Here is a 21,725-nt window from a genome sequence, read left to right as displayed (position 1 = left end):
GGTTGTGTGTCCAAGGCAGGGGCGTGTCCGAGCGGCTGGAGTTGGCGTCCGAGCAGTTGGAGCTTGCGTGTCCCATCGGGTAGAGCAAGTGATCGAGTGGATTGGGCATGACCAAGTGGCTTAGGCGTGCATCCCAGCAAATTGGTGGTGACCATCCGAGCAGCTTGGGGCATACCCATTGTCTGAATGGTTAGAAAAAATATTGACCAATTAACTATAAGGTCCAAAAGGACAATAAATCTCAAGGACATGGGGCATAAACATGTTTTCTTACTCATGGGATACTACCACAAGATCAAAAAATAGAATTTGAAGAAATCATAAGACAAGTTCAATCGTGGGATTACGTGAAAGTTATCGACCGAATGGAAGCTTTTGGATGACCTCAAAAGCATTTTGCTAGGAGAAAAGTTTATTATGTGAGTATATCATATAATAAACTTGGGGGACAAATGTTATCCCCAAAAATTGGAGTTCGATGACGTGGCAATAGAAATGACAAATGGCAAGGAATGGTTGGGTGATCTGGCTTAGGAGTGACCCAGTAGACCAGTGAAGAATTTTGATTGGCCAGTCACATGTTTGTCTGCCCAGGCATGACCATGTTCGACCAGTCATGTGTTTGTCTGCCCAGGCATGACCATGTCTGACTAGTCATGTGTTTGTCTGCCCAGGCATGACCTTGGCCGACCAGTCATGACCATGTCCGACCAGTCATGACCATGTCATACCAGCCAAGTGCATGTCTGCCCAGTTAAGTGCATGTCTGCCCAGTTAAGGGCATGTCTGCCCAGGCAAGTGCATGTCTGCCCAGTCAAGTGCATGTCTGCCCAGTTAGGTGCGTGTCTGCCTAGTGAAGGTGTGGTCGACTAGCTTGAATTAGATATGGATCGACTAGACAGAGCAGGGCTACGCAAGAGATCCCAGAAACGGCTTCAACAAGAATCGGTCTTGGCTTGTGCGGGAATCTTTCAGTTTATCCCACAAATATAGTATATTGTTATATTTTGAATATTATTGTAAATTAAATATAATGAGAATAACCAAATGTCTCGATTATGGGGGGATACCATCTGTACGATCCTGAGCCTATAAATACAAGGCTTATGGCATCATAAAGGGGACTTTTGAACTTTTGATTCAAATCCTAATTTTCTAGAGAGAGAGAGTACTTGTATTTGAGAGAATTCTTGTATTCTTGTAATCTGCACTAAAGAAACTCAGTGGACTCAGGTTCATTTGATCTTCAGTGTAGATCTATAATCATAACTCTATGTAGATTAGGCTATTACCAACACATTAGGGCTGAACCACTATAAAATCGTCTGTGTTGTTTATTTCTCTTGAAGTTTTTATCGTTTTCGACGTCAACACGTCATTGGCCAAAAACGCGGTCAACACATGAGTTTTCTGGTTGACCTTTCTTCTTATTTTTAGTCTGTTAAGTCATAAATTTTCTCTATTTCTGAAATCTCCTCTTTACAGGATGTCTTTAGTCGTGTTTTATGCACAGAAAATCCTACTTCTTTCCCAGTTAGTGGTGTTTTGGTCTATCGAAATAATAATTATGTCCCTAGGAGATTAACTAATCATGGTGGAAATAAGGGTGGTGGCTCACAAGGATTTGAAACTCTAACACCGGATTCTGGAGGCATTATGTTCAACTACTGTAAATAGCCAGGCCATACAAAATTTGAGTGCAGAAAGCTTCAGTACAAAAAATTAGCAAAAACACTCGACCAATGGTGCATCTACTAGTGATGCCTTTGATAAATCATTCCTTATTTCTATCAATGAATTTGTGAAGTTCTCACAGTATCAGGAATCACTCAAGTCTTCATCTTCTTCAATCATTGCTATTGCTGACTCAGGTAAATCCTATACATATCTTCTTTCTTCATCCTCCAAATGGGTCATAGATTCTGGTGGCACAAATCATATGACAGGTAATTCTCATCTCTTTGCAACTTTTCAATCACACACTTCCACTCATACTGTTACTTTAGCTGATGGGTCTCCATCCTGTATTCGTGGGTCTGACACTATCAATCCTACCCCTTTGCTTAATTTGTCATCTGTCTTACATTTACCTAATTTATCATTTAATTTTCTCTCTGTCATTCAACTCACTCGTAATCTTAATTGTTGCATCTCATTTTTTTGCGATCATTGTTTATTTCAGGATCATATGGCGAGGAAGATTATTGGTAAAGGACTTGAGTCTGGTAGCCTCTACGTTCTTGATACACCGCCATCAACTTCTATTGCTTATTTGAATGTCACTTCAAATTTTGAGGCTCATTTTCAGTTGGGCCACCCGTCTCTTCCATTGCTCAAGAAACTTTATCCACAATATAGTAAGGTATCTTCATTAGATTGTGAGTCGTATCAATTTTCCAAACACCATCGTCTTAGTTCGAGTCCTAGAGTAAATAAACGTGCTAGTGTTCCTTTTGAATTAGTTCATTCTGATGTTTGGGATCCTTCACCTATTTTGTCTAAACCTAGATTCAGGTGTTTTGTTACTTGTGTGGATGATTATTCTTGTGTAACTTGGCTATTTTTAATGAAAAATTGTTCTGAGTTGTTTTCTATATTTTGTACATTTTGTGTTGAGATTAAAAATCAATTTAATGTTTCCATTCGTACTTTGTGAAGTGATAATGCCAAAGAATATACATCTGCTTTATTTCACTTATATATGACTCGAAATGGCATACTTCATGAAACTTCTTATGTTGATACTGCATCCCAAAATGGTGTAGCAGAACGTAAAAACAGACATCTTCTTGAAATTGCACGAGCCCTCTTATTTCAAATGCATGTTCCAAAACCTTTTTGGGCTGATGCAGTTTCTATAGCATGTATTCTAATTAATCGCATGCCATACTCTATTCTTAATGGTGAGATTCCCTATAAAACCCTTTTTCTCGACAAGTCATTGTTTCTGGTTAATCTGAGGATATTTGGTAGTACTTGTTTTGTTCGGGATGTTCGTCCACACGTCACTAAATTAGATGCCAAATCTATGAAGTGTGTTTTCCTTGGTTATTCTCGTCTTTAGAAAGGTTATAGATGGTATCTTGTCTCAATTGATGTTGCCTTCATGAAAGACACACCATACTTTCCATCCTCACCTGTTCTTACTAGTCAGGGGGAGGGTGATGATTTGTTGGTCTATTCTATCACATCCTCTGAACCTATCCCGACACCAGCTCCTGCTAAGCCTCCTATCATTCAAGTCTACTCTAGGTGTCCACCACCTGATTCATGTCCTTCACCTGCTCCTTCATCATCAGATCTAGTAATGAACGATGATCTTCCTATTGCATTGCACAAGGGTAAGCGCCAGTGTCCTTATCCTATTTCTTCTTTCATTTCGTATAATGGCTTGTCATCTTCCTTTTGCTCTTTTATTGCTTCCCTTGATTCTATATCCATTCCTAAAACTGTTCGTGAAGCCATCTCTCATTCTGGTTGGCATAATGCAATGATAGAGGAGATGAATGCTTTAGATGACAATGGTACTTGGGACATGGTGGACTTACCTTCAGGGAAACGGGCTATAGGATGAAAATGGGTGTTTGCAGTTAAGGTCAATCCGGATGGATTAGTGGCTCAATTGAAGGCTCTTCTTGTCGCTAAAGGCTATGCTCAAACCTATGGCGTGGACTATTCTAATACTTTTTATCCTGTTGCAAAATTGACATCTGTTCGGCTATTTATTTCTATGAGAGCTACTCATAGCTGACATTTGCATCAACTTGACATTAATAATTCTTTTTTTCATGGTGATTTTACGAGGGGGTATATATGGAGGAACCTTCTGGTTTTGTTGCTCTGGGGGAGTATGGATAGGTTTGTCGTCTTTGAAAATCTTTATATGGTTTGAAATAGAGTCCTCGTGCTTGGTTTGGAAAATTTAGTCAGGCTATTGAAAAGTTTGGTATGATGAAAAGCAACTCTGACCATTCGATGTTCTACAAACAATCAGAGGCTGGTATTGTTCTGTTAGTTGTGTATGTGGATGACATTGTTATTACTACAAGTGATAATACAAGAATCTCATCTCTCAAGTCTTTCATTCATACTCAATTTCACATGAAGGATTTGGGGGTTTTAAAGTATTTCTTGGGTGTTGAAGTTACAAGAAATAAAAAATGTATCTTTTTATCTCAAAGAAAATATGTCCTTGATTTGTTAACTGAGACAGGAAAATTGAGAGCAAAACCTTGCAACACTCCAATAACTCTGAACATGCACCTTACAGGAGACAGGGAACTATTTGAAGATCATGAGAGATATCGTAGATTGGTTGGGAAGTTGAATTACCTTACCGTGAATCGTCCAGATATTGCATATTCGATCAACGTTGTGAGTTAGTTTATGTCTTCTCTTACTGTTTATCATTGGGTAGCGTTAGAACAAATTTTGTGTTACTTGAAGGGAGCAACTGGACGTGGTATCATGTATACGAATCATGGGCACACTCATATTGAATGTTTTTCGGATGTAGATTGGGTAGGTTCCAAAATGGATAGAAGATCCACTTCCGTTTTTTGTCTCTGTTGGAGGGAATTCGGTCTCATGGAAGAGTAAGAAGCAAAATGTTGTGTCGCGATCTATTGCAGAGTACAAGCACAAGCAAAATTGTGGTGTGATAACCAAGATGCTCTTCATATTGCCTCTAATCCTGTGTTTCATGAACGAACTAAACATATTGAAATTGATTATCATTTTGTTCGTGAGAAAATTCAACAAGGTCTTATTTCTACAGGATATGTGAAGACTGGAAAACAAGTTAGGCATGATTAATATCTATGCTCTAACTTGAGGGGGAGTGTTAGCTATATATTAGTTGTCTAATTAGAGTTGTATATTAGTTGTCTAATTAGTTTAATTCTAGGTTCCTAATTATATAGTTTCCTAGGATAGATTCCTAGTTGTGCATATATATATGTGTGTGTGTGTGTGTAATACTTTTCAATGAAAATTATGAGAATACAATTCATTTTTCACCTTCAATAACACTTTCCTAAGTAAATCCAAGGCCTCAACTATATGGGCAGGAAACATAGTTGGGACATATCTTGGTGTTGATGATGCCTCCACTAATGAAGATTGGGGTCATGTTTTGCACTTTTGTGCTTTGCTTTATGTGTCTAAACAACTACTGAGAGGGAAAATGGCCTGACTGCCGAAATCTAAAGAAGAATTTTTAGTGGAATTTCACTATGAATGTCTTCCTGAATATTGTTTTGAGTGTGGTACTATCGTGACTTGTCCAGATTACCTTACCGTGACTCATCCAGATATTGCATATTCGGTCAACGTTGTGAGTTAGTTTATGTCTTCCCTTACCATTTATCATTTGGTAGCCTTAGAACAAATTTTGTGTTACTTGAAGGAAGCAACTGGACGTGGTATCATGTATACAAATCATGGGCACACTCATATTGAATGTTTTTCGGATGCAGATTGGGCAGATTCCAAAATGGATAGAAGATCCACTTCCGTATTTTGTCTCTGTTGGAGGGAATTCGGTCTCATGGAAGAGTAAGAAGCAAAATGTTGTGTCGCGATCTAGTGCAGAGTCAGAATATGTGTGGGCAAGAAACATAGTTGGGACATATCTTGATGTTGATGATGCCTCCACTAATGAAGATTGGGGTCCTTTTTGCACTTTCATGCTTTGCTTGATGTGTCTAAACCACTACTGAGAGGGAAAATGGCCTGACTGTCCAAATCTAAAGATGCATTTTTGGTTGAATTTCGGTATGAATGTCTTCCAGAATATTGTTTTGAGTGTGGTAATATCGGCCATCCATTCCATAATTGGTTTGATTATTTAGAACAACTGATGACGATATTGATCCAGAACTTCCTTATGGCCCTTCATTGCAGGGTGCTCCACTTCCCTCACCTGGATATGACTGGTATCGCACATAATTCTCAAAGAAAAATGGTTGGCCTCTTCGTACACGGTTGGCTCGTTCATCCCTCACTTCGACACTCCCTCAATTGAACACTTCTGCTTTGGCACACCCAACCCCTACGACATTGGGTGAATCTTCTACTAGACATGGGGGTAATGGTGCACCTGCTATGACTAACTCAACTAGCACCCCCTACAAGATATCCTGACCCTTTCCAAGCCCCTGTAACTAGTCCTTTCAAACCAACACAATTGTCTACAGCTTTGGAAATCCCATTTCCCTCTTACTTATCTTCCTCAAAGACTGTTGGAAAAAATCAAACTATTTTAGGAAGTTTCTATTTTTAGTTTATTCACTGTAAAGTGTAGAATATTCTAACAATTGTTTATGATAGGAAAATAATAATTATACAATTTTTTTTGTATTAATTCTAGGGTTTATTTCTTTCATAATTAGCATAACCTAGTCTTGTATAAATATATGTTAAATGTGAAGAAATAAAATATCATAAAATTACCCAATTTCTAACTTGGTCTCAGAGCCAATCCTCTCTCCCTTACCTTCACAATGTCTGAAATCTCCATTGAATCTGACACAAACACAACCAATGCCACTGTCACTCCTAACACTACCGAAAACCCTAAAACCACCTCTGAATCTCACCCTGTTCAAATTACCACCATTAGACTTAATGGTGATAATTTTTTTAGATGGACTCAATCGATTTGGATGTATATGAGAGGACATGGAAAGATGGACTACTTGACTGGCGAGAAGGTGGCTCCTAAGGAGGATGATCCAGCGTTTGCTACATGGGATGCAAATAATTCTATGGTGATGACTTGGCTGGTCAATTCTATGGAGGAGAAGATTAGCTCGAATTACGTGTTACCCAACTACCAAAGAACTATGGGACAATGTGACCAAGATGTGCTTTGATTTAGGGAATCAATCTCAAATCTTTGAGTTGAATCTCAAACTTGGTGATGTAAAACAAGGTGATGATAATGTTACTAAAATTTGTACTTTGTTGAAATGGATATGGGAGGATCTAGATTTGTTTGACACTTATGAGTGGAAATCTGCTGAGGATGGTCGTCACCATAAGAAGACTATTGAGGATAATAGGATCTACAAGTTCTTGGCTGGTCTTAATGTTGAGTTTGATGATTGGTAGGCAACCTCTGCCTTCCATTGGTGAAGTTTTTCGAATGTTAGACGAGAAGAGGGCAGAGGGAATGTTATGCTAGGAAAAAGGGTTGCTGGAACTACTGCTGAAGGACCGACCTTGGCATCTTCAGGAGGTTATAGTAGGACTGGTTCACAAAGATCTGATGAGAAGCCAAGGGTCTGGTGTGATTTTTGTAATAAGCCATGCCATACCCATGAGACTTGCTAGAGGATTCATGGGATACCAGCCAACGAGAAGAGCAAGGCTGACAAGGTAGGACGTGGAACTCGTACAGCCAATGAGGCCGAGACAAGCCCATTCACCAAAGAGCAGATGGAGCATCTTCAAGCGTTGTTAAAGTCCAACCCACAATTCTATGGTATTTTTGTTGCTTTGTGGCACATACAGGTACATAAATTTATGTTCTCAACTATTTTTTTACACCAGCCATTGTTTGGATCATTGATTCCGGAGCTTCTGACCATATGACCAATTCACCTAAATTATTTAAATCCTATCATCCATGTCCTGGTACTAAAAATTTTAGGATTGCTCATGGATAGTTTCTCACCTGTTTCAGGAATAGGCTTAGTTACATTATCTGAGGGAATAGATCATAAATCTGTTCTCCAGGTTCCTCAACTTCATTGTAATCGTTTATCTGTTAGCAAATTATCTAGAGATTCTAATTGTTTTATAGTTTTCTATGAATCTCATTGCATTTTTCAGGACCTGAAATCGGAGAAGACAATTGGCAGTGCTAGGATGATTAATGGTCTCTATTATTTTGGGAATATTTTATGTGGTAATAAAATGCTCAAGGACTTAGTAGTATCAGTTCTTTTTCTGTTTATAATCAAATAATGATTTGGCACTATAGATTAGGCCATCCTAGTTTCTCTTACTTAAAACATTTGTTTCCTGGATTATTCAAAAAATTGAATCCTTTATCTTTTCATTGTGATAGTTGTTTATTGGCCCAGAGCCACCATAACTCTTATATTCCCAAATTTCATCGTCCTTCAAAATCATTTTATCTTTTTCATAGTGATGTTTGGGGACCTTTTAAGGCTACCACTCTTTTCGGTAAAAAATGATTTGTTACTTTTATTGACGACCATACTCATCTTTGTTGGGTTTATTTACTGAAAGAAAAATCTGAAGTAGCACAATTTTTTAAGATTTAACTCTGATTGAAACCCAATTTCAAACCAAAATGAGTATTCTAAGATTTGATAATGGGACTACATATTTTAATAAATTCTTAGGCAATTTTTTAACACAAAAAGATATTTTACATCAATCCACTTGTCCTGATACCCCTGAACAAAATGACTTGGCTGAACGTAAAAATAAACATTTGCTAGAAGTAGCTAGGGCTATGATGTTTCATATGAACATTCCTAAATATATGTGGGGAGACTCTTTTCTCACTAATTCTTATCTTATTAATAGGATGACTACTCGCATTTTGCAGTACATTACTCCCTTAGAATGCTTGACAACAAATTTTCCAGGTTAAAGAATTTATTTAGACTTACCTCTGAAAATTTTTGGTTGCACCGCTTGTGTGCACATCCCTAAAAAATCTAGGTCTAAGCTTGAACCATAGTCGAAAGGTGTGTCTTCCTAGGATATCCTACTAATAAACTGGGTTATAAATGTTTTAACCTTGTTACCAAATGGCTTTATACATCTATGAATGTTACTTTCTTAGAAAATACTCATTATTTTAACAAAAATTCACTTCAGGGGGAGAAATCAGCAGAATCAAATTTTTGGGAAATTAACCATTTATCCAATGTTATTCATGATATTCCTCTTCCTTCTAAAGAAACTCATCCTACTGAGTGTGAATCTGAAATTGGTCTATCAGAAAATGGAATACTATAATTAATTAAAAATCGTACAAATCCTTAGCTTGTGGTTTATTCTAAAAAAAATGCTAATGAAAGAAGTAAAGACCACCAAATCATTCAAGAACATGTTCCAACTGAAGCCTTGAGCAATGGTCCTCCAACAGTACCAGGTAATTCTCCTACCTTGTCTTCAAATTTGTCTAAACCAAATCTGTCGTTACTAGTTAATTCCAACACTGAAAAATCTAGATCTAAACCTGTCTTAGAAATAGCCCCTGAATCAGATCTTAACCTTCCAATTGCCCTAAGAAAAGGAATTTGAACCTGCACCAAATATCCTATAGCCAAATACATATCTTACAACCATCTGTCCAAAAATTATAGAACATTTATGTAACGCCCTGGTTACCCTAGAACAGTTACGGTGAACCAGAAATTTAACTCGCTACCTAAGTCCTTTGGTTAAAAACGTGCTTCTAGGTATTATTAATAGGCTAAGGTGGAAAACCAATAAAAAGGAAAGTATATATTTTATTTAAAACATAAAAGTGTTCATGGGCCCATCAAAAACGTTTACAAGTAATTTACAACTCAAAATGGTCATTACTGATTCAAATTTACAAACCCGCCGACTTAAGCGACAAAAATAGGGTAAACCCCCTAGTTCCTCTGAGAACTCCTTGGTCGTGGTGGTCAAGTGGCGACATATGTACACATCACCACCTAAGCTCTCCACTCAAGGCTGGGTGAGATTTTCTTTCCCTTTACCTGCACCACATAGCACCCATGAGCCAAAGCCCAGCAAGAAAACACAGTGATGCATATAAATATTAACAAATGATTATTATTATAATCAAGCAGAGCTTATAGCTCTGAACAGATGAGTGAATATCACTTGAGGTTCTGGTAAACCATAATGATTGACTGACAAGCAAGTCACTAGCTTAAACAGATGAGTGACTGCTGCATAAGTCACTAGCTTAAATAGATGAGTGACTGCTTGGTAAGTCACTAGCTTAAACAGATGTGTGACTGCTGGGTAAGTCACACGGGGCTCAGCACCCACAGCCATGTGACAAAATAGTCACTGTTGCTTTAAGTAAGTAGCCTTTGGCTAGACAAGCGCTTATAGTATTCATTGAACTTGAGGTCGGTCCAGCATTAATGCTCTTCTGAGTCATTTAATGCAGATGTCGATTAGATCTAATCTTTGTTGGCTTGCATTGAACACGCTAAGGCCATTCCTGACTTATGAGTCCGCACTGTGTGACCATTGCCCAGTACCACTGCCGAACTTGACTAATGAGTCACAGCTTCACAGTTGGTACTGTCCACATTTATACATTCAACATGCCTCATGAATAACCATGCATGTCACATATGGGGTGTATTTTTCTTACCTCTGATTCGAGCGAGAATGGATAAAAGAACGACCTTTGAGAACGATCTGGCTTTTAGCCCTTTAGTGGTCACCTAGTCATAACCAAATATGGGACACCATCAACAAAATGAACTACAAGGGTTCCCAAACCAAGATCTACCGTCCGGGACATCAATCCCCACTAATCTGTGTAGTAGGAACAATCCCGAGGCCTAAAACCAAGTTCTCGAGGTCAAAACACTCAAACGGCCTCAAAACCACCCAAGAGCTGCGGCCCTAGCACCTTAAGCCGCCGCCCCTAGCCACACTAGGAGCAAGGGCCGCGGCACCCAGCACAGGCCAAAAGCCTCCATAACCAGCCAAGAACTCAATTTCGAGCTTGGGCCGCGGCGCCCAAGTACAGGGCCGCGACCCCCCACCCAGAACCAGCCAAGAACTCAATTTCTCCCATCCTAAACCTTCCAAAAACATACCTAAACACTTCCAAATACACAAATCAATGTTCCCAAACACCCCAATGATCCAAAACCATCAAATCCTGAGGCTCAAATGAATCAAAACTCAACAATTCACAAAATCCAATTCGAAGCTTAGAAACTCTAAAACCTCAAAACTGAAAGCTTAGATTACCTTTAATTGGGTTGTTTCTTGTCAAATCCTTCGATCAAGAAGCTTCTAATCTTTCCTAGGATCGCTATGCCTGGATCCTCGCTTGATTCCGACTCCTAGAACTCGAGATTTCTTTGAATTTGCCTCGAACGGTAAAAGGAACTAATGAGAAGAGAGAAAAAGTATTTTCTAATGTATGGTTCTATCTAACAAGCTACTTCAAGCTTAAGTAACCTCAAATAAAACCTAGTGCTTGGGGTCCCGAAAACACCCCCTCGAAGACATTATAGTCAAAACTTCCAGAATTCCCTCCCGATCTCAATAACTCCCAATTTATCATCAAATAAACATTCCCATTACTCAATATCCCAATAAATGACCCCATTATGACAAAACCGCTAATTTGAAATATAAGACCGTCTCATGCCGAATAGCTCGAATATATCTCCATAATAATGGGATCTCATCCATAATTCACTATGCACTAAAATACACAAATATGCCCTCAACGGGCCAAATTACCAAAACACCCTAATAATCGAATGTGGATCCACATGCATGCAAATAACATCATATTATAATATAATTCACATAAACACGCATATAATCAGTTAATGGCATAATTAAACAGTTATGGCCCTCCCGGCCTACTAATCCAGCCATTAAACTGCATTAGGGATTTTGGGGCATTACAATTTACCACTAATATTTCAGATCTTGTTGTGCCTAGAAATATACAAGAAGCATTGGTAGATCCGAGTTGGATGTTAGGAGTGTTTGAAGAGATGAATAGCTTGAAGAAGAATGATACTTGGTAGATTGTAGAGTTACCAAAAGAAAAGAAGGTTGTAGGATGTAAGTGGGTCTTTACAATAAAGAGCAAAGCTGATGGAAGTGTTGAAAGATATAAAGCTAGGCTGGTTGCAAAAGGTTTTACTCAAACCTATGGGATTGACTACCAAGAGACATTTGCACCTGTAGCAAAAATAAATTCCATCAGAGTGTTATTATCTCTTGCTGGTAATTCAGGATGGCCTTTATACGAGCTAGATGTGAAAAATGCCTTCCTTAATGGAGACCTAGAAGAGGAAGTATTCATGAGTCCTCCACCCAGATTTTAGAAGAGTTTTGGAGTTGGGAAAATGTGCAAACTAAAGAAGTCCTTATATGGACTCAAGCAGTCTCCTAGAGTGTGGTTTAAGCGCTTTGGTAGGGTGATAAAACGTCATGGATACACTAAAGGTCAAGCTGATCACACAGTGTTCTATAAACACTTAGAAGGTAAAGTAGCCATTTTAGTTGTGTATGTGGATTATATTGTGTTAACTGGGAGTGATCATGGTGAGCTAGAAAAGTTAAAAAGAAGACTTGGGCACGCTGTAGTACTTCCACAGAATGGAGTTTGCTAGGTTCAAGGAAGGTGTTTGCGTAAGTCAATGTAAGTATGTTCTTGATTTACTCAAGGAGATAGGTATGTTAGGGTGTAAGCCTGTTGAAACTCCAGTAGAACCAAATGTGGAGTTGCAACCCGTGCCATTGGCAGATGCAAAGGACCAAGGGTGTTATCAGAGATTAGTTGGGAGACTGATTTAGTTATCTCACACATGACTAGACATAGCATTCACAGTGAGTATGGTGAGTCAAGTTATGCACTCATCTGGACCACTTCATTTCGAGGCAATCTATAGAATTCTGAGGTACCTAAAAGGAACACCTGGGAAAGGCCTTATGTTTAGACCTCGGGGACATCTACAAGTTAAAGCTTATAGAGATGCAGATTGGGCTTGAAGTCTAGTGGACAGAAGGTCTACCTTGGGCTATTGGACATTCATTGGAGGTATCTTAGTTACATGGCGAAGTAAAAAGTAGAATGTGGTAGCTAGAAGCAGTGTTGAAGCAGAGTTTAGAGTTGTAGCACATGGTATGTGTGAGATTCTGTGGATAAGAAGATTGTTGGGAGAATTGAAGATATCACCATCATCACCTATGAGGTTGTATCGTGATAACAAGGCTGCTATTTCGATTGCTCATAATCCAATTCTTCATAATTTTACAAAACATGTGGAAGTGGATAAACACTTCATTAGGGAAAAGGTGGAAGATGGGTCAGTTTTTATGTCTTATATCCTTACCAAAGAGCAAGTGGCTGAAATCTTCACAAAATGATTGTTCAAGAAACAATTTGATTTGTTGAGAAGCAAGCTGGCTATGGAGAATATCCACAAGCCAGCTTGAGGGGGAGTGTTGGAAAAAATCAAACTATTTTAGGAAGTTCCTGTTTTTAGTTTATTTACTTTAAAGTGTAGAATATTCTAGCAATTTTCTATGATAAGAAAATAGTTATTATACAAATTTCTTTGTATTAATTCTAGGGTTTCTTTCTTTCACAATTAGGGTAACCTAGCCTTGTATAAATATATGTTAAATGTGAAAAAAATAAAATATCATAAAATTACCCAATTTCTTACTTGCTCACCTTCCTAACCCTATATGTGATAATGTAATTGCCACTTATCCACCTTATGCAGTCTCCACCACGGCATCTACTACCTTATGTCCTGCTTCGCTTACCACCATTATTCCACGATCTGCCATGACTGTTTCCACCTTATCCGCGACCCCAAATCACCGCTTCACATTTCCTGATGGTGCTAACAAAGAAAATTCCTCACCAATCGACTCTTCAAGCATCAAGTTGACTCAAAATATTAGAGGTTTTCTCAAGTAGTGTCGCTCTAATGCTACTGGTCGGTCTGATCCTTCAGCATCAACTGACTTAAATCATGTTCAACAGGTTTCTGAAGCAACTACAGATCCTGCTCTGAATCAGACTAAAGCCTAATGTGCATTCATTTCTTAGGGGTTGATTATAGATAATGTGTTAATTTCCTTTGAGCTATTACACTCCCTTAAAAATAGAAAGTGTGGTTGTCAAGGGTGTGCTTCCATCAAATTAGACATGAGAAAAGCGTTTGACAGAGTTGAGTGGTCTTTCATTGAACATGTGATGCTTAAAATGGGTTTTGGAGCTACCATTGTGGAACTTATCCTCAGATGTTTGCGCTTAGTATCATACTTTTTTTTATTGAATGGAGAGGTAGCCCAACTTATTCCTCAACAAGGCTTGCACCAAGGTGATCCTTTATCACCTAATTTGCTCATTTTTTGTGCTGAAGGACTGTCATGTTTGCTTCAATATGAGGAACAAATTAGGGACCTGAAGGGGTTAAAAGTCTCTCGCTCGACAGCATCTTACTCACATCCCTTCTTCGCTGATGGCAGTATCCTGTTCCACCGCACCACACCCCGGCCAGCACATGCTATTAAACGCTCTCTAGACTATTATAGTCGTGTAACAGGGTAATGTATTAATCCAGATAAAAGTGTTTTGTCATTCTCCCCAAATACATGTCTCTTGGAATACATTCTAGGGATTGCAATTTCCTTCGAAGCTTCGCATCTTTGTGTAGAAAATATTGTATATTAAGCATTTACTCAGTATCTTTCCCATAAGAACACCAAGCTGAATTATTAGAACGTTACTATAATTAGATTATTTAGTTTTAGGCTAATTGATTTACTCTAGAATATTTGTAATTAATCTAGAATATTTGGTATTAAATATCAAATTTGTTTATACCTATATAGTGCCATATTTAAAGGCCTTATTCTCTATCAATAAAGATTATCAAATGCTAATTTTCCACTTGGTATTAGAGATTTCCCTTTAAACTAGAAACTTAGAAGCCTCCTTTTCTTCTGATAGCCTTCGTCTCTTTCCTTATGGCCACTCTCACCAAAAACTCTTCTGATTGGAAGCCTCGCTCTTCTGCCCATGCCCCTTCGGAAAGCCAGCCCTTCATTACCGCTCCATCTGAGCCTTTCGCATTCACTCCACCTCAGATCACCCAACTACATCAGTTGCTTAATAACTCCAAGAATGCTACTGCATCTGCTTCATCATCCTCTTCACATACAGGTACCTTCGCTGCCTTCAATGTTCAAAACTCTGTCTGGATTATGGATTCAGGGGCCTCAGATCACATGAATGGTCAGTCCCATCTGTTTACCACACACTCCTTGTCAAGGTACTCAAAAAATTAAGATTGATGATCGCTCCCTCTCCTCTGTGGCTGGTAAACGGTCTATATATTTATCCCCCTCTATTAGAGAAGAACGAGTAATGAGGTGTTGAAGCCTCCACAGATGCAGATTGGGTAGGGTCAGTTGAAGATAGAAGATCAGCAACTAGATATTGTACTAAAGTATGGGGGAACTTGTTTACTTGGAGGAGTAAGAAGCAGCCAGTGGTAGCCCGAAGTAGTTCCGGAACAGAACTCAGAGCTCTTGCTCAAGGAGTATACGAATTAATTTGGATCAAACACATACTTGAAGAATTAAAACTTAAAAGGGATGAGCCTTTAAAGTTGTATAGCAACAGCAAGTTAGCAATCAACATAGCACACAACCTAGTCCATCACGATAGAACCAAGCATGTTGAAGTGGATCGACACTTCATTAAAGAAAAAATTGATGGAAAGAAACTATGTGATGTATATATCCCTATCAAGCAACAACAGACCGACTTACTGACCAAAGGACTATCAACAGAAAGTTTAAATTAGTCAATTTGCAAGCTGGGCATGTGGAATCTCTATGCACCAGCTTGAGGGAGGTGTAGAAAATATTGTATATTAAGCATTTACTCAGTATCTTTCCCGCAAGGAAACCATGCTAAATTATTAGAAAGTTACTATAATTAGATTATTTAGTTTTAGGCTAATTGATTTACTCTAGGAATATCTGTAATTAATCTAGAATATTTGGTATTAAATACCAAATTTGTTTATACATGTACAGTGCCTATTTAAAGGCCTTATTCTCTATCAATAAAGATTATGAAAGGCTAATTTTCCACACTTTGTTTGGTGTGCCATTCATGATGTGCTGCCAGTTGTCGCAACACTTTTTAAAAGGCATATCTCACAAGATACTACATGCTCCTTCTGTGCACTAGAGCAAAACAGGTTTGGCGATTATCAGGCATTCCCATTGCTTCAGACACAACCTGATCATGCTCATGGAAAGATTTACTTGTCTAAGCATCTGAGCTACTATCCATGCAGTCTTTTGAGCATCCGCTATGCATAATGTGGTGTATATGGATTAAACGCAATAAGGAACTCCATGGAAAGACTCCTAAACCAACTGAAGTCTTTGACTTTGCTTATTCATACTTAGGAGAGTTCAAGAAGGCTAGAGACACCCCAACATCTCCAACACTGAAATTCACAGTTTACTCAACGAAGCTCTATCCCTTCCTCCTCTAGACCTGCTCCAAAATGGATGGCGCCACTGTCTGGTAGACTGAAATTGAACACTAATGCAACTATAGATTTAGCAAAGCACATAGTTGGAGCTAATGCTATTCTTAGGAATTCTTCAAGCAACATAGTAACGACATTCTCCAAACTTGTGGTGGGGTGCTGTAAACTTGAAGAAATGGAAGCACTGGCACTTGCTTTGAGTTTACAATGGATAGCTTACTTGCTACTCCAGGTTCATTACATTGAAACTGACTCTTTGCTGGTTGTTTAAGAACTGCAATCTCCCCATCAGCATCTCACATCATTCTCTTTTGAATGACATTCAACATCTTGTATCCAATTTCCCACGGGCACATATCTCTCATGTATCTAGGTTTGTTAATGTTGAGGCCCAATTATTAGCCAAACATGCTCTTATGGTGGAAACCGAATGTATTTGGTTGGAGGATATTCCACCTCCACTAATGACTGTTATGTAATTTTTCTAAGTTAATATAACAATTTTTATCTCAAAAAAAAAATTCTATTTATTTTGGTGTTTGATAAATGTTTTTTTTTTTATTTTGTTGAAAATTTATTTTACGAGTAAATTTGTTTATATACTAAAATCTATGAGAGAATGCTATATTTTTTTTAAAAAAAAATTTATAATGTATTTACTATTTATTGCTTATTATTTCGTTAAACAAATATTATTTTGTTAATTTGTAAAAATATTAAAAATTAACAACAAAATTAAGGAAATTGCAATGCATTTCCAAACCATCAGATTACCTCCTTCAATTTTAATCTAGGAATATGAAAATTTTGAACTCCTTGTACCAAATAGCCCTTATAGTCTAAAATAAACTTTGTGGGGAAACAGTAAGTCTTATCTCTTTGGGCTTCCATGGCAAAGTATTTAAGGATTTGTTGCTTTCTTTAATTACTCTCATCTTGAAAAACAAAGTAATTTTAAATTTTTGGTCATTAATAAATTTTATGTTGTCCATAATGCATGCTCCTTTAATATTGCTTAAAGTTTACTATAGTAATCCTATTGGTTCTTGATGCAGTTTGGCGAGGTGGATATTGATGGATCTTTGATTGCTAGTCATTCTTCTGCAAATGAAGAAATTATAATGGTTAACAATGGTTGCCTTTGTTGTACTGTACGAGGAGATTTAGTTAAACTGCTGTTAGAGTTGGTTAAGAATAAAAGAGACAAATTCGATCACATTGTTATTGAAACAACATGTATGATGCTTTGACAAATAGGACACACTGAGTAGAGATTTTTTAACAAAAATTTGTAAAGAGGGAAAGTAAACAGGGGGTAAAAAGAATAGTGTTCTCACTTGTAATTATTTTTTATCCTTTTCCTTTTCTGGTTATTTGGGTTGAACTTTTATTTTCATTACACATGTGCGAAACTTACATAAATGAATATTTCACCATCAATGTTGGGATTTTTTTCTTATTCTAGCATCTAGATTGTGGCTAGGAATTGGTGTTCAGAATATCTAAGAATGACTTTAGTGGGCACTGGGCAGCCATGTTTGGTATAATTACTAGATAGGGTAGGAGATTTCTTTTCTCAAAGGGATTAGGCTTTATTGGATTCTGTATGTATATTATTCCCTTTAGTTATTCTTATTTGGACCCCCTAATGAGGTTTAAATTACTGATTTAGAAAATCATGTGAGAGATTTCATTTTGAAAGTGAGGGATGATATCATAATAATTAGTATTTGGGGTTAAGCTGTTAAAATAAAAGAGAAAGTGTGTTTTCGATTAGAAATGTTGAGAAAAGAAAATCAGTAATTTTTTTTAGGAATAGTTCCATAAAGGAATTTAAGGAGATCCCTTTTTTGTGTCTTGAAGTGATTTAGGTGATGTCTCTAGAAAGATTTTTATCGCAAATCTAAGGTTCAAATCATAGAGATTGAGTTGTTTGTTTGCGTCAGCTGTTTGACCTCAATACAAACCAAACAGTTTGGCATTTCTAGAAAATTGCATTTATTATTTTATTGTATTGAGAAGAAACCAATAAATTTGCACAGTAACAACACCCTCCAAGTATTTTCCATACAAGAGAAAATTGATTTGTTTAGTAGATTTTACATTTAATTTCACAAATGGTTCTACCATTTGGGAATGTCAAATGACTCATAATTCTTTATTCAAACTTTATCTCAAACTGGTTTTGGTGCTTGATTATCATTGTGATATTTGCTTTGTAGGACTTGCTAAACCTGCTCCTATTATAGAAAATTTTTGTACCGATGAATTAGTTTTGCAACATGTGAAACTTGATGGAGTTGTTACTTTGGTTGATTCCAAGCACGTAATGCAACACCTTAATGAATTAAAACCAAGATTTGTGGTTAATGAGGCTGTAGAACAAATTGGTTATGCTGGTTGTATTATTTTTAAACAAGGTAGAGTTTTTTTTTTTTTATTCAGAAAACAAGTTAGAGTGTATTCATTGAATCTGACATTTGTTTTTAAAATGTGAGGTGATTCTGAGCTTTGAGGCTAATTGGATTCCAACTATTTCAGCAGATAGATTTAGTGAGTGAGGTTAAGCTGGAGATATTGACCAAGAGAATTAAGGTGTTCTTTCTGAGATATTAATAATTGTATACAGTTTTAACGAATAGCATATAAGAAGTTATTGCTCCTATATGTGTATTCCTCTGCTTATACTTCCAAAATGGAATATTCTCCATTAACAAGGAGACTGAAGGAGGAGCCAGCTGCTTCAACTAACAGAAACCAAAGAATCAACTTTTGTATCCTATTCAGCTTTTGTGTTTCACTCTCATAATAAATAATTTTTAAAAAACTTATAATTTTATGTGCACTGGTGCCAGCATATTAATGGGATGGCACAAATGAAGCAAGCTAAGTTTGGATCCGTTGACATGGACTTTGTTCTTGGAGTGGCAGGTTATGATCTTGATAGGTTGTTAGCTTGTCTCTATTTTCTGTGTCGTTCCGTTCCATTCCAATCTTTCTTTCCACTTCATTCCAATCTTCTTTTTATTACTTGTCTTCATGGATATAATGCAAACGTGTTAATGTGTTAATTTGCAGGATTGATTCTGAAGTTCAGGTAGATAATTCCTGTTCTACAACTCATCAACATGAAACTGGCAAAAGTATTATTTTCTTTCTCTGATTTTTCCTTTCCAATCTTTTTTCTCTGTTTTTTCTCCTTTAAATTTATTTGATTTATAAAGAGTATGGCTTCAAATCAGAAAAAATTATTTATTTGGAGTGAAAAGAATCTATATATAACAAACTAGGTTTACTTGGCTTTGTTGACGATATGGATTTTATGTTGTAAAGAGTTCTTTCTTTATCTAGTGTACCTCTATGGTTGACATGTTTTTTATAGTGTAGTAGACACAAGTATTTGGTTAGGTGTAATTTCTTTGTCTCTTATTTTGTGTTATGAATATATTAGTGTTAATCTAAATATTTTAATTTTCAATTATTAAAAAGAAATGCTATACTGACTCTTAACCTAAGCACTTTGTAGAGGCAAACTAATGCTAACATGGAATACGACAAGATCCAAAATTCCCCAGGCTTCTCATCTTGACAAAGTGCATGATCAGCAACTGGACTTTCACTCATGCATGTGAATCTGTTTTTAGAAGGATCTAGTTGTCAGTTGATTATTATTATTATGATTATTATTATTACTATGACTACGACTATGACTATGACTATGACTATTACTATTACTATTATAGTACATGTTTGTCTTTTAAGTGCCTATGTAGTTAGTTTTATCTTTGACAATTCATATTGTTGATTTCTGTTAATTGCTTTTTTGGTTATCAACTAATTTCTTTACATCAATTAGGATGGATAATACAGAATGCAGCAATCATCATCATCATCACAATCACGTACACAATGCTGCTGTCACTAGTGTTACTATTGTTTCCGAAGGAACCCTCGATATTGATGAGGTGATTAACTATTACTTTGTTGTGTGTGTTGAATTGCATTTACTTCAGGATTCTAATCTTATGCCTATAACCATATTACCTTTATAGTGTCGTTGCTTGTTGGCTTTTCGTTCAGCCAATAGCTATCAAGGTAGTGAATCTTTTGAATTATTCCTTATTTATTATCCACTAGGTATTCTTTCTTTAGGTGCATACATAAATACTTGGACGCCTGTTTTACAGACATACATTTCAACATATCATATTGGTCGAAATTCAATGAAAGTTTTCTACGCTGGTTTTTTCTTTTGAAACAAAAATTTGTTGTAATAATATAATCCGTCGATACAAGAAGTACATATTTAATCTACCAATATCACAATACACAAACATGATACAGATAAAATAAAAATAATTGCATGAGATGATTCTAATCGAATTAAATTTTTTGAGTGGAATATCTTTATATTCTTTCACATTATGCAACCAAAGTGTAACCATTGTCTAATATTTTCTCATAGGCTTTCAGGATCACTTTTCTCTTTTTCAAGTACTCTTATTTCATTCTTACCAAATAGCCCAGAATGTTGCCGATACTGCAGTTATCCATAAAATCTGCTTGTCCCTACCTCTTTAATGTGAAACAATAGCGCTTCCATAGTGAGGACCTTGTAGTCATGACCTTTGTTGGCCTACATTGGATTTGCAAAATCTACCGTGATGATTACGTCTTCTGAACTTTGACTAATAAAAATTTTAGGTGCATGATATTGAACTTAACAAATGCATTGGGGGTTTTTTATTTTTTGAAAATAGGCTCCTTGCCTAACCCCACAATATTTGAGGACCAAGAAACAGGAAGGACTTGAACCTCAAATCTTATGGTGCAAACTACATGCCTGATCATTTGAGCTAACCCTTAGGAGGGAATTTTGAATACACAATGAAACAAAATAAAAACTTTTCTTGAAGAAATGTTTCCGAGATTCTAATTGTAATCCATCCATTGCCTCTGCCTACAAATGTCCTTGAAGTAAACTTGCAGAGTGTTGCGAATAGCTTGGTCTAGTGTTACCTTTCTTATATTTGTAGTGCTAAGTGACATTCTCATATTCATCTAAACGGGCCAGGGTGATGATTGGCTTGAAAGACTGGTTGAAGAAAAAGGAGAGGACTTGTATAGAATGAAAGGTGTCTTATCTATAAAAGAATCAAATCAGCGCTATGTTTTTCAGGTTCCTATTTTTTTTTTCATCCTAGTCTTTTATGATATACACATATATGTTTATGATGAGATAACATATAAGATTAACTCAACATTAGGAACTTATATATGCTCTTCTCTTGTTTACTTCTTTAAGTGGGTTCATTCCATGCTAGATGGGTGTCTAGGCAGCACATGGGGACATGATGAAAAAAGGATAAACAAGTTGTGTTTATCGGAAGAAATTTGGATGATACCACTTTAAGAAGGGGTTTCAAAGGTTGTCTACTATGA

The 21,725-nt window shown here is 36.9% G+C and overlaps 1 pseudogene; it reads left to right on the top strand.

Moving 5' to 3' along the window:
- LOC133779550 (uncharacterized) overlaps window positions 1-21,725 on the top strand; it is a 39,677-nt pseudogene extending 17,952 nt beyond the window's left edge.

The sequence above is a fragment of the Humulus lupulus genome, chromosome 5, assembly GCF_963169125.1.
Source record: "Humulus lupulus chromosome 5, drHumLupu1.1, whole genome shotgun sequence".
Classification (NCBI taxonomy): domain Eukaryota; kingdom Viridiplantae; phylum Streptophyta; class Magnoliopsida; order Rosales; family Cannabaceae; genus Humulus; species Humulus lupulus.
Note: the sequence above shows the minus strand (reverse complement) of the source record. Positions and strands in the feature narration are given on the sequence as shown.